Here is a 12,500-nt window from a genome sequence, read left to right as displayed (position 1 = left end):
TGGCAGCCTTTAAGGAAATGCAGGGTGGCATGTATATGCGTAATAAACGGGTGGGTTATAGAAACACGAAAATACCCAGCATGCCTCCCCCGAAATCGGCGTGTGCTGCCTGAATGGCGGGGTAAAAACGGTCATACACGTAAAAATCCACTCGTGCTAAAAACATGAGTGAACGTGGGAGTCTAAGCCCATGAACGAAGAAGAATAATGTAAGCGAACACGTACAACAGCTTGGACGTGTACAGTCTGTTACAGATCACCGGTATGACCGGTGTAACACGAGAAAATTACTCCCACGAGATTTTTACTCCGGAGTAAACATTTCGTACGAAAAAGTTACTCCCTTTACGAAAATAAGCACTCCCCCATTGCACGAGAAAATTACTCCCCAAGACAGGTGAGTTCCGAGTAAACATTTCGTATAAAAATGTTACTCCCCTGACGAATAAATAACGAATAAATTACTTCACCCCAACACGAGCAATTTAACTTCCCATGCCAGGTGTACGAAATTTTTACTCCCTTGTCCCCTGTTAGTCTTGGTGGTGGAAGGGGTGGAAGGAGGGTAGCGCGACATTCGTTTGCGCGAGATCACTTATTGGCATTATCCCTTCGCCCGCATCCCATTTTCGCGAACGAGATTTTTACTGGAAGTAAAAAAAATGGGGAGTAAAAATTTCGTGGAGGGAGTATTTTTTTCGTGCCTTTGGGAGTTCTTTTCTCGTACGAAAAGTGTACTCGGAGTAAGAATTTCGTACGAAATATTTACTCCGGAGTAAATTTTTCGTGGAGTAAAAATGTCGTGTTACACCGGCACATCCCCTTCACACATATACCCCTGTTACGTCACAGTCTTGAAGTTTCCCTTGCAGCGTTACAAAAACTCGTTTAGATGTGTGTTACTTTCTTTTGAAACCAATTCATTGCAGATTTGACGGCGAACCAATTGAAGCCATTGGAAGGACGCCCTTTGCTTTCTTTTCAAGTAAAACACATAATCTGGCAGACGTGTTTAATAGTTCTAACAGCTCCCCCCACCCTCACACACACACCCCCCTTAACGTATATATGAGAGAGAGAGAGAGAGACAGAGAGAGAGAGAGAGAGAGTGAGAGAGAGCGAGAGAGAGAGAAAGACAGAGAGAAAGACAGAGAGAGACAGAGAGAGACAGAGACAGACAGAGAGAGAGAGAGACAGAGAGAGAGACAGAGACAGAGAGAGACAGAGACAGAGAGAGAGAGTTACTTGATACATGTTCTTAGTCAATCAACTATAACCTTCGTGGTTGAAAACGACGTTAAACACCAAATAAAGAAAGAAAGAAAGTCAATCAACTGAATTCATGTGAGCGTAACTCAAAGCTGCGCGATATTCCACGGTTAGCTGTCTTCCCATTGTAGCACGTGAATCATCGTTATGACTTTCTTGACCACGACCAGCAGCGTCGATCAAGTGCAATCAACTGCCGTGAGCATACAAGGGAGGCAACTGCAACTCCCGTTACAGCATGTTTTCTTGGTACAGTTACTCCCCCTGAACGAGCAAGTAGATACCACAGTGAGCAGTTTACACACACATGGCACACACGCACACACAAACGCACGCACATACGCACGCTCACACGCACGCATACACACACACACACACACACACACACACACACACACACAAATACACACACACACACACTTTTAGGATTAAAAAGTAGTAAAGTAACCACGGAAACTCATCAGTGTCACCTGATGATTGATGGTGTGACTGTTGAGCGTGTGACTGAATATAAGTATCTTGGCACAGTTATCGATGATAAGCTGTCCTTCAATGCAAACACCACCCTCATACAGCAAGGTGATTGGCAGGCAGCAAGCAAGTGTGGAGTCCCTGTATGAAAAGCGTGTGGTGAGAAAGAGTAGGCGGATAGCTTCAGATAGGTCCCATGTCCTTGCCCACCTCTATGAACTCCTTCCCTCTGGCCGTAGACTTCGCACGCACAAAGCTAGGACACTCAGGCTGCAAAACAGCTTCAACTCCAAATCCATCACCCTTGGCAACATGTAAACACATCCACCTACCCGACTCAGTCCCTCTTCTGCCAGTGCAATCAGTAGTAAAGTACATGTATGTATTGGTTTTATGTACGTCCGTATTTGTTCTGTGATATATTGTATGCTATGATTTTTTGCAATGATGTTTAGCCATAGTCCGTTATACGCGTAGGTGTGCGAGAATATGTAAGCGCAGTGCTTTAAAGATGTCCATGTGGGAATGTGTAAGTGGGCGTAGTCGAATGTCCATGTGGGAATGTGTAAGTGGAGCATATAAGAATGCCCATGTGTGAATGTGTAAGTGGAGCGTATAAGAATGTGTAAGTGGAGCGTGATCGAATGTCCATGTGTGAATGGGTAAGTTGAGCGTATAAGAATGTCCATGTGTGCGATGTGTAAGTGAGACATGGGTGTGTTCATGACTGAATGCGTAAGCACAATGCAATGAATGGCCAGAAAGGTATGTGGGAGGTGTGTTTATAACCTGCCCTGTTATATAGTGCTATAATTATGTCTTATGTAAAAACAGGGACCTATATTATTATAGGTCTATGGTAAAAACAATGTCCTGTTTGTATTATTGTTATGTACCACGCCTGAATTTCTCTATGAGATGATAAAGTATTCTTATTCTTATTCTTAATAGGAACGGGCAGTTAAGATTGCGGCTCGCGCGCGTGTATGTGTGTGTGTGTATGTGTGTGTGTGTGTGTGTGTGTGTGTGTGTGTGTGTGTGTGTGTGTGTGTGTGTGTGAGTGGGTCTGTCTGAATAGAATAGAATAGAATAGAATAGAATAGAATAATGTTTATTGTCATGAACCAGTAAAGTTATTGACACAACAAACAACAAATAATAATAATGCATTATACAATGCTAAAACAATCCGTAACAAATTTGCCAAGACGAACTTGAACTTCGTCTTCTAAAAATAAGTTACTTGGATTTTTGTTAGCATATTTCATATTGATATGTGAAGCATCTTCTTTAAATTCATCCCTTAATTTAACATATTTATTGTTCTGTGTGTGTGTCAGTGTGTGTGTGTGTGTGTATCAAGGACATATATCAATGAAACTTCACATATGAATTCCTCAAACCCGTGTTTTTTTATTACATATTTTGTTTTTATATAAATGTTTTTACTGAGGACGTTATACGCCGCTTTCAAACAATATGAGGCAGGCAGTAAAAATACTAGCAGAGGAGAAATTCTCAGCTATCGTGACTATTCTCAGCAACTTTCAGCAATCCCACCTCGAGTATTGCTTCCCCTTGTTGCAGTTCCACTTTTTACCTTGTGTTTTAGATACAATATCTAAGAACACACCAAAGTTATATTCAATACTTTACAACAGTCATGCTTCAAATCAATCTCGTAAAACACTGATGATTTAGATTAATGAATAAATTTATTGGTTGGTAATATTTCCGGATTCTTTAACAAACTATTTCTATTTTAGATCTAACGAATTGCGTTCATAGTTAATTGTTCTTGCATTGACAGCTAGTTTAGGTCGAACTGGACTTATCTCAACTGGGCTGGTTAGTTATAAAGTCCGAATGTCCTGATGGAAGCCTGGATTCACATGATGACCATAGTATTGACGAACTTGATGCAGATCACTTGATGATGATGATGATTAGTAGATAAACTCCTTTTGCTCCTCGCTGGTGGATCACACTGGTGGCGTAGCTTGGTTAGTTCACCCTTATCCCAGTGGATCCCAGACGCTCGAACCCCTGGATCAAAGGTAATACTTGTTATTAACAACGGTATCCTAGGATCAAGGTTAATTTTGATTTCTTGCCCTATCTTCATGTCGGGCAGTTCGCAGACAAACCAAGCATGGTTACTGAATAAAATACTAGATCTATATGCCGAACTAACTTGCAGCATGTACGTTTATGATTAACTTCATTAAACATTCTAAAACAAATATATGCGACATAGATGTGAGTGTATAATAGCTGTTCCTTGATGGGCGCTCGATAATACAACGACACCATACCTCTTGATGCTCCTTTCCGGACACTACTCTACGAGTCTGTGCGGCTGCGGGTTACATCTCAGGCCTTGGGATGGTAGGATAGGTGCCGGCGGCTTTTCATCGGTGGTTACACAGGATTCTTGTTCCCCACTTGTAGCCTCTCAGTACCCGGCAAATAGTGACCGTAATGGTTAGCGGTTCACGTTTCCTTCCTCCAAATAACTGTTTTCATCCCACGATGCAACTCCATGAGTTACGTAAATTCGCATATTAATGACGCAGTAATGACGTTGATCCAACATGTAGATTCTCATACTAGTGACGTCATTACTTCGTCTCCAAGGTCTCGTAGACTCTTACCCTAATGGTGCAACAAAATATTTCAGTCTCGGCTAAACAAGAATTGTTTGGAGTTGAGTCGTAACATAACCCCGGGGAGTGGACAAGCGAAATCTTATTTCGTTTCCGTTTATACGACTCAATATACAATACAATACAATACAATATACAATATGGATATATAATTGTTTCCACATTTTGGAGTAGATCCGCATGAGCCTGTCGCGGCCAGTTTGGCCTCACTACTCCAACGGGGTGGACACATTTTCCTTCTGGACTCTGAAACTCAGTTGATGCGACTCAAATAGTCTGCACCTAGGTTGTCCTTTCCTGGTATGTAGTTGATGGGTTCCCCATCGAACACCGTGACATCATTCAACCCACGGAGGTCCGCGCAAAAGCGGTACTTCCCTTCTTCTTTCTTTTTGACGAGAACAATGGGTGAATTGTAAGCTGAGTTGGCGGGTTCGATGACTCCTAGCTTCAACATCTCTTCGACTTCATTCTCTACCATCTTCACATACGCATGTGGAATGGGGCGTGGTCTTATATAGACCGGTTTCTTGTCTGTGACCTCGATTCGACACGTAGTCAGATTCGTGGTGAGTGGTACGTCGGTCAGATTATCTAGTCTGTCCGCGCAGATCTGTCTCGCTTCAGTTTGCTGTGACTGAGTGAGTTTCTCTGAAAAGTGCACGTGGTCTAAACCTTCTGTGCGCTTTGTCTCAAATGTTGGGATAGTCCTCTGACTGTCCAACCTGAAGATGTCGTCGTTAGTGGTTTCGTCCTCCTCTACCACTACTGAGACGATCACTTCTTCTTCTTCTTCTTCTACTACTGCAACCGGAATTGTTCCATCGGTGACAGGTTGCTCACGTTCGACGTAAGACTTGAGGAGGTTGACATGGAATACTTTTTCCTTCCTCCTTACTTGGACTTTGTAGTCGAAATCATTCAACTTCTCTAACACTTCAAATGGACCTTGCCAAGTGAGTTCCAGTTTGTTTGTTTTCAATGGCTTGAGAATCAGGACTTTCTCTCCTGGTTTTAGCGACCTTGGTTTGGCTTTACGATCGTAATATTGAGCAGATCGCACTGAGGCTTTTTTCAGGTTCTCTCGAGCAAGCAAACAGGTCTCTTCGATCCTCTCACGAAGGTTCACTACATATTCCGCAGTGGTTTTGACCTCATCTGAGACGCTCTCATCTGTCCAAATCTGTCTCAAGAGTTGCATTGGTCCTCTGACAGTACGCCCGAACAACAGTTCGAATGGCGAGAAACCTAAACTCTCTTGAGGAGTCTCGCGGTATGCGAACAGTAATGCAGAGATGAACGTATCCCATGCTTTGGGCTGTTCTATGCACATCTTTTTGAGCATGTTCTTTAACGTGCCATTCATTCTCTCGCACAAACCATTCCCAGCTGGATGAAATACCGCAGAGGTTTTCCTTTTGATGCGGAGGAGTTCAGTGACTTCCTGCATCAGAGTGCCTGTGAACTGGCTCCCGTTATCAGACAATATTTCACTTGGGATACCGAGTCTAGTCCAAAAATCCCACAAAGCATCGGCTACTGTCTCGGCGTGGATGTCCTTCAACGCGACAGCTTCAGGGTAGCGGGTGGCAAAGTCAACCATGACGAGGATGTACCGTTTTTTGTTCTCGGACATAGGAAGAATAGGCCCGATGATATCGACTGCTACTCTTCTGAAAGCAGTCTCGAACACTGGCATCTTGCCCAATGGGACCTTCTTCGTAAGGTGTTTTGGCGCGGATCGCTGGCAAGCGTCACATGACAAGCAGTATCGACGGATCTCAACACCACAGCATGGCCACCAAAATTCGCGTCTAATCCTTTCGGCGGTACGACGCTGACCTTGGTGTCCTGCCATTGGATGATCATGGCCGAATGCGAGCACCTTACTACGGAACGATTTGGGAAGAATAACCTTCAAAGACTCCTCTCCTTTCCGATTGAACGTCGACTGGTACAAGATACCATTCTTTTCCACGACCCTCATGTGGCCTCTCTCTTCTCCGGTAGCAGCTTGTTTCCTGATGCTGTCTAACGAAGGATCTGTCTTCTGAGCCTCGCGTAAGTCCTTTGGAGTAAACATATCCGATGTTGGCTCCCGGCTACTTGGCTTACTCGCAGATTTGTCTCTATCATTGTCCAATTTGGACTGTGCTCTGGTATCTACGGCCCCAGCGACTGTCTCAGTGCTGTCGTGATACCAGGCAGGTTCTCTGACAGGGAAAATCGGTGTTTTCCTCCTGTCGTTCTGAGTTCCATGGAACTCCCCTATGAGCACCGGCATTATGGGATCCGCCATGACCACGACTTCTGTCTCTCCGCAGAAGAAGGGCGAATCCACATGAATGATCGCGGTCTCGCAGTACCGGACTTTACTTTTGTCCGCTAACGTGGTCCTCTTTCTCTGACCAGTCATTTTGTCGGCCGGCACAAGATGTGCGGCCACCACAATCGAGCTACAGCCCGAGTCTCTCAGGGCGGTCACTCGTTTGCCGTTGACTTTGACGTCAACTAGATCCGAAAACTTTTTTGTGGTGCAGTCTCGACACAATTTATCTAACGGGGATTTTCTTCCCTGTGTTTCGCGTCGGACATCTTCAACCGTCACAGCTCCGGCGGTGTTGCCTTTTTTCCGTAAGGGACAATCGCTCGAACGGTGTAGACCTACGCGACAATAGAAGCATAGTCCTGCTTCTCGGAGTTTTTCGCGTTCCGCCGGTGTCAAAGAAGATCTTTTACCTTGTTGAGGTGATGGTTTATGATCCTTCTCAAAACGTTTCGTTCCGTCCTGAGGAGTTCGCGTTGGTGTCGGTCTCAATTTATTTTGGCTTCTGTTCAGCTCATAATCGGACGCGAGTTTTCCCATCTCCTTGGCATTGATCGGGTTCCGGTCTTTGACATGCACGGCGAGATCGGAAGGCATTGACTGCAATGACTGCTCTCGCAGGATCAAATCGGTTAATCCTTTGACAGTTTTCTCGCACGGATCAAGCTCGATCCACTTGGTTAGGTACCGATCGAGTCTAGTGATGTGTTCTTTGTAAGTTTCCGCGGGATTACGTCTAGTATTGCGGAATTTCATGCGATATTGCTCAGCGGTGAGCTGGAATCCTTCAAATAACGCGCTCTTCACCTTTTCATAGTCATCAACATCCTCATCGTCCATTTTGGACACGATGGTACGGGCCTTACCTTTCAAGAAGTATATCAGCCGGGAGGCTTTCTTTGATTCGTCCAAATTCATATCTCTGGCATAGTGTTCAAACTGTTTGAGCCAGGATTCAACGTCATCCTTGTCATCAAGGTAAGGGATTTTGGGAATGAAACGGGGATCATGGTCATGTGAGGGTTGGGAAGGATGAGCTGCGTTTTCATTCGTGTTCATCTGAACCTCGCTCTGAATGCGCAGCTCTTCTATCCTAAAGAGTCTGTCTCTCTCATTCTCTTTGAATTGGCGCTCATCTTTTCGCTCTTGAGCTGCTCGCTCATGTTCACGCTCTTGAGCTTCTTTATCCCTCTCCCCTTGGACGAATGACTGTAGTTCCTTTCCCTCCAAACCCAACTCTTTCCCCATGGTGATCAATTCCTTGATCGAACTGACGCTGGGACTTGATGGAACGGTCTGCTCGACCTGTCCGTTCACAGGCTGAGCGGCGTGGCCGTCATCACCTAGATCGGTGATATCAATCAGATTTGCTCCTTCTGTATATTCTGGGTCTATGCCCACGGTTGACGAGAATCTGGTGTAGTGCTGATGATGTCTGGTATCAGCCATTTTATGTAATCCCTCAAAATACAAAACTTTGGTACATCCACTCTTGGTGGTACTCTAATATGGAAGACTCTTACCCGCAGGTATTGTTCAACCTTTCAACACTGGTACAAACAATGTTACACGCGCACGTGATTTTTCCTACACCTGTCCTTCGTCTCTATCTTGAACCGAAACGACTAACTAGGACTTAGCGGTGTGTCGCTGAGTAAGTTGCCTTACAAAGCCTTATGTGATGACGACCTTCAGTCTGTCAAACACACCCACAGAAGTTTTCCCCACTATTAACTATCAACCCGCGGGTTATAGATAACTAATAATGTGAAGCACAACTTAGATAAGCAACACGTTTTAAATGTTACTCCGACTAGAGTTATAATTTAATCTGAACTTAAACTAAGGTCCTAGTACTATCGAGCGTCCATCCTGGTTGGAATTATAACACACTCACCGTTTTGATCAGAACTTGAGAGTATAATTCGAACCGACAGTTAGTTAGTAAACTGCCAATTTCCCGTGAAGTTGTCGAACATCAATTCTATGTCTTACCTTATGACTATGATACTGTTCGACGAACTAGATGGAAATCCTTCCACGAATTAATTTAGCAAAAACGCTGTTCGTGAACAACAGCGATCGCGAAGATTCTTTGGGCAGAATGTACCCAAATCAAACACGGAGTTATTTAAAATTTCTTCTTACAGAAATAATTTAAATATTCTACTTACCACCGTCTGGTTTGTATATGAGTGAATCCGACATGAAGCAGGAAATGATTTTGAATTTTGAAGAAAGAAAAAAATGAAGAAAGATTTTTCCAGAAATTATTCTAATTTCCGTCGCTTCACGGATAAATTGACTAACTAATTTATGGGGTAAACCAGTTGTCAATGCAAGTTTTTCTTAGGTACGAACACGAGTTCAGTATAGATCTCCGGACAGAGCCCCCATTGTTGCAGTTCCACTTTTTACCTTGTGTTTTAGATACAATATCTAAGAACACACCAAAGTTATATTCAATACTTTACAACAGTCATGCTTCAAATCAATCTCGTAAAACACTGATGATTTAGATTAATGAATAAATTTATTGGTTGGTAATATTTCCGGATTCTTTAACAAACTATTTCTATTTTAGATCTAACGAATTTGCGTTCATAGTTAATTGTTCTTGCATTGACAGCTAGTTTAGGTCGAACTGGACTTATCTCAACTGGGCTGGTTAGTTATAAAGTCCGAATGTCCTGATGGAAGCCTGGATTCACATGATGACCATAGTATTGACGAACTTGATGCAGATCACTTGATGATGATGATGATTAGTAGATAAACTCCTTTTGCTCCTCGCTGGTGGATCACACTGGTGGCGTAGCTTGGTTAGTTCACCCTTATCCCAGTGGATCCCAGACGCTCGAACCCCTGGATCAAAGGTAATACTTGTTATTAACAACGGTATCCTAGGATCAAGGTTAATTTTGATTTCTTGCCCTATCTTCATGTCGGGCAGTTCGCAGACAAACCAAGCATGGTTACTGAATAAAATACTAGATCTATATGCCGAACTAACTTGCAGCATGTACGTTTATGATTAACTTCATTAAACATTCTAAAACAAATATATGCGACATAGATGTTAGTGTATAATAGCTGTTCCTTGATGGGCGCTCGATATTACAACGACACCATACCTCTTGATGCTCCTTTCCGGACACTACTCTACGAGTCTGTGCGGCTGCGGGTTACATCTCAGGCCTTGGGATGGTAGGTTAGGTGCCGGCGGCTTTTCATCGGTGGTTACACAGGATTCTTGTTCCCCACTTGTAGCCTCTCAGTACCCGGCAAATAGTGACCGTAATGGTTAGCGGTTCACGTTTCCTTCCTCCAAATAACTGTTTTCATCCCACGATGCAACTCCATGAGTTACGTAAATTCGCATATTAATGACGCAGTAATGACGTTGATCCAACATGTAGATTCTCATACTAGTGACGTCATTACTTCGTCTCCAAGGTCTCGTAGACTCTTACCCTAATGGTGCAACAAAATATTTCAGTCTCGGCTAAACAAGAATTGTTTGGAGTTGAGTCGTAACACCCCTCGAACTTGTGTTTGGATCCCCGATAGCTGAGAGGAAAGTAATTTCTATGTAGACTTTCAAGACTAGGAAATCTTCTTTCTTTCTTTCTATTTTCTTGGCGAGGGGGGGGGGGGGGGGGGCGGGGGGGGGGGGGGGGGGAGGTAATCATCTAGTCATTCAGGTTCAAAATAGCTTGTGATCAATTTACACTGTGACCCTCTCGATCACAACAACACTGTGTATGTCCTACAGGCTAAACAGTTTGCCTGGACAGGTTTTATATGATAACGAAAACCTCTCGATCCAGCATGTGGATCCCTGGTGTAGCTCAGACCGAGATCCAGGACCGATCATCCCCACATACACAGAGACTACAGTACGGATATATATATCTCTGTGATTCATTACAACTCGCCAAGCAACACCGGGGCGAGTAAATAACAAGTCGCGTAAGGCGAAAATACAATATTTAGTCAAGTAGCTGTCGAACTCACAGAATGAAACTGAACGCAATGCAACGCAGCAAGACCGTATACTCGTGGCGTCCACCGCTCACGGCATAGGCAGTGAAATTGACAAGAAGAGCGGGGTAGTGGTTACGCTATGCTGCATAGCACGCTTTTCTGTACCTCTCTTCGTTTTAACTTTCTGAGCGTGTTTTTAATCCAAACATATCATATCTATATATTTTTGGAATCAGGAACCGACAAGGAATAAGATGAAAGTGTTTTTAAATTGATTTCGAAAAAAAAAATTTGATAATAATTTTTATATATTTAATTTTCAGAGCTTGTTTTTAATCCGAATATAACATATTTATATGTTTTTGGAATCAGCAAATGATGGAGAATAAGATAAACGTAAATTTGGATCGTTTTATAAATTTTTATTTGTTTTTACAATTTTCAGATTTTTAATGACCAAAGTCATTAATTAATTTTTAAGCCACCAAGCTGAAATGCAATACCGAACCCCGGGCTTCGTCGAAGAGTACTTGACCAAAATTTCAACCAATTTGGTTGAAAAATGAGGGCGTGACAGTGCCGCCTCAACTTTCACGAAAAGCCGGATATGACGTCATCAAAGACATTTATCCAAAAAAATGAAAAAAACGTTCGGGGATTTCATACCGAGGAACTCTCATGTCAAATTTCATAAAGATCGGTCCAGTAGTTTAGTCTGAATCGCTCTACACACACACACACACGCACACACGCACACACACACGCACACACGCACACACGCACATACACCACGACCCTCGTTTCGATTCCCCCTCGATGTTAGAATATTTAGTCAAAACTTGACTAAATATAAAAACACTGACCCGTTGACCACGTGCCACACGTTGTCTGCCGCAGTGCTGCTGCACCGGCCTCTGCCGTATCCAGCACCCAACACGGCACGACAGCAATACTGCGGCACAGCACTGCGGCACTGGCGGTCCGGCGAGCAAAACGAGTGGTGACGCCGCAGTGGTCTGGAAGAAAAATTTGAGGCTAGGAGGAGGTCGGGTCCAAAAGTCTGTACGTCGAATGCCGTTTCTTAGTGGCGAGAAGGCTAAGTTGTATTTCGCGAGCTAAGCAAGAGCATTACACCTGAAGTTGGCTGCACGAAGCTTTAGCACAGAGGTTTCTGTCAAATTCGGGCTCAATTAAAGCCTCCAAATCGAAAAGTTTTGAGTGTGTGTAGAGGTGTTCCAGTTATGACATCAGTTTTACTTTTCTTTCTTTTTTTATTTGGTGTTTAACGTCGTTTTCAACCACGAAGGTTATATCGCGACGGGGAAAGGGGGGAGATGGGATAGAGCCACTTGTCAATTGTTTCTTGTTCACAAAAGCACTTGTCAAAAATTTGCTACAGGGGCTTGCAACGTAGTACAATATATTACCTTACTGGGAGAATGCAAGTTTCCAGTACAAAGGACTTAACATTTCTTACATACTGCTTGACTAAAATCTTTACAAAAATTGACTATATTCTATACAAGAAACACTTAACAAGGGGAAAAAGAGAAACTGACAGAATCCGTTAGTCGCCTCTTACGACATGCTGGGGAGCATCGGGTAAATTCTTCCCCCTAACCCGCGGGGGGATCAGTTATACTGCATTCTAACCTACAGACATGTTACTAATGTTCTTGAATGTTAATGGTGCTAGATAGAGCACCAGGTCATTAATGATCAGATAACGTAAGTTGAAGATGATTCGTGTGATTCTTGTTCTTGTTTCGCTCAGCTGTCAC

General features: G+C 43.5%; 1 protein-coding gene and 1 long non-coding RNA gene across 3 annotated transcripts in view; one reads left to right on the top strand and one right to left on the bottom strand.

The window, feature by feature from the left end:
* Positions 1–12,500, top strand: part of LOC138960057 (calmodulin-like) — a 127,204-nt gene that overhangs the window by 2,140 nt on the left and 112,564 nt on the right. The gene's annotated exons all lie outside the window — the stretch shown is intronic.
* On the bottom strand, positions 9,247–10,241 carry LOC138960056 (uncharacterized). Its single transcript, XR_011453878.1, has 2 exons — positions 9,867–10,241; positions 9,247–9,597 (listed from the first exon to the last, which is right to left on the bottom strand). It is a non-coding gene; the product is annotated as an uncharacterized lncRNA (long non-coding RNA).

Source organism: Littorina saxatilis, linkage group LG2, assembly GCF_037325665.1.
Source record: "Littorina saxatilis isolate snail1 linkage group LG2, US_GU_Lsax_2.0, whole genome shotgun sequence".
NCBI lineage: Eukaryota > Metazoa > Mollusca > Gastropoda > Littorinimorpha > Littorinidae > Littorina > Littorina saxatilis.
This window is presented reverse-complemented; position numbering and strand designations above follow the sequence as displayed.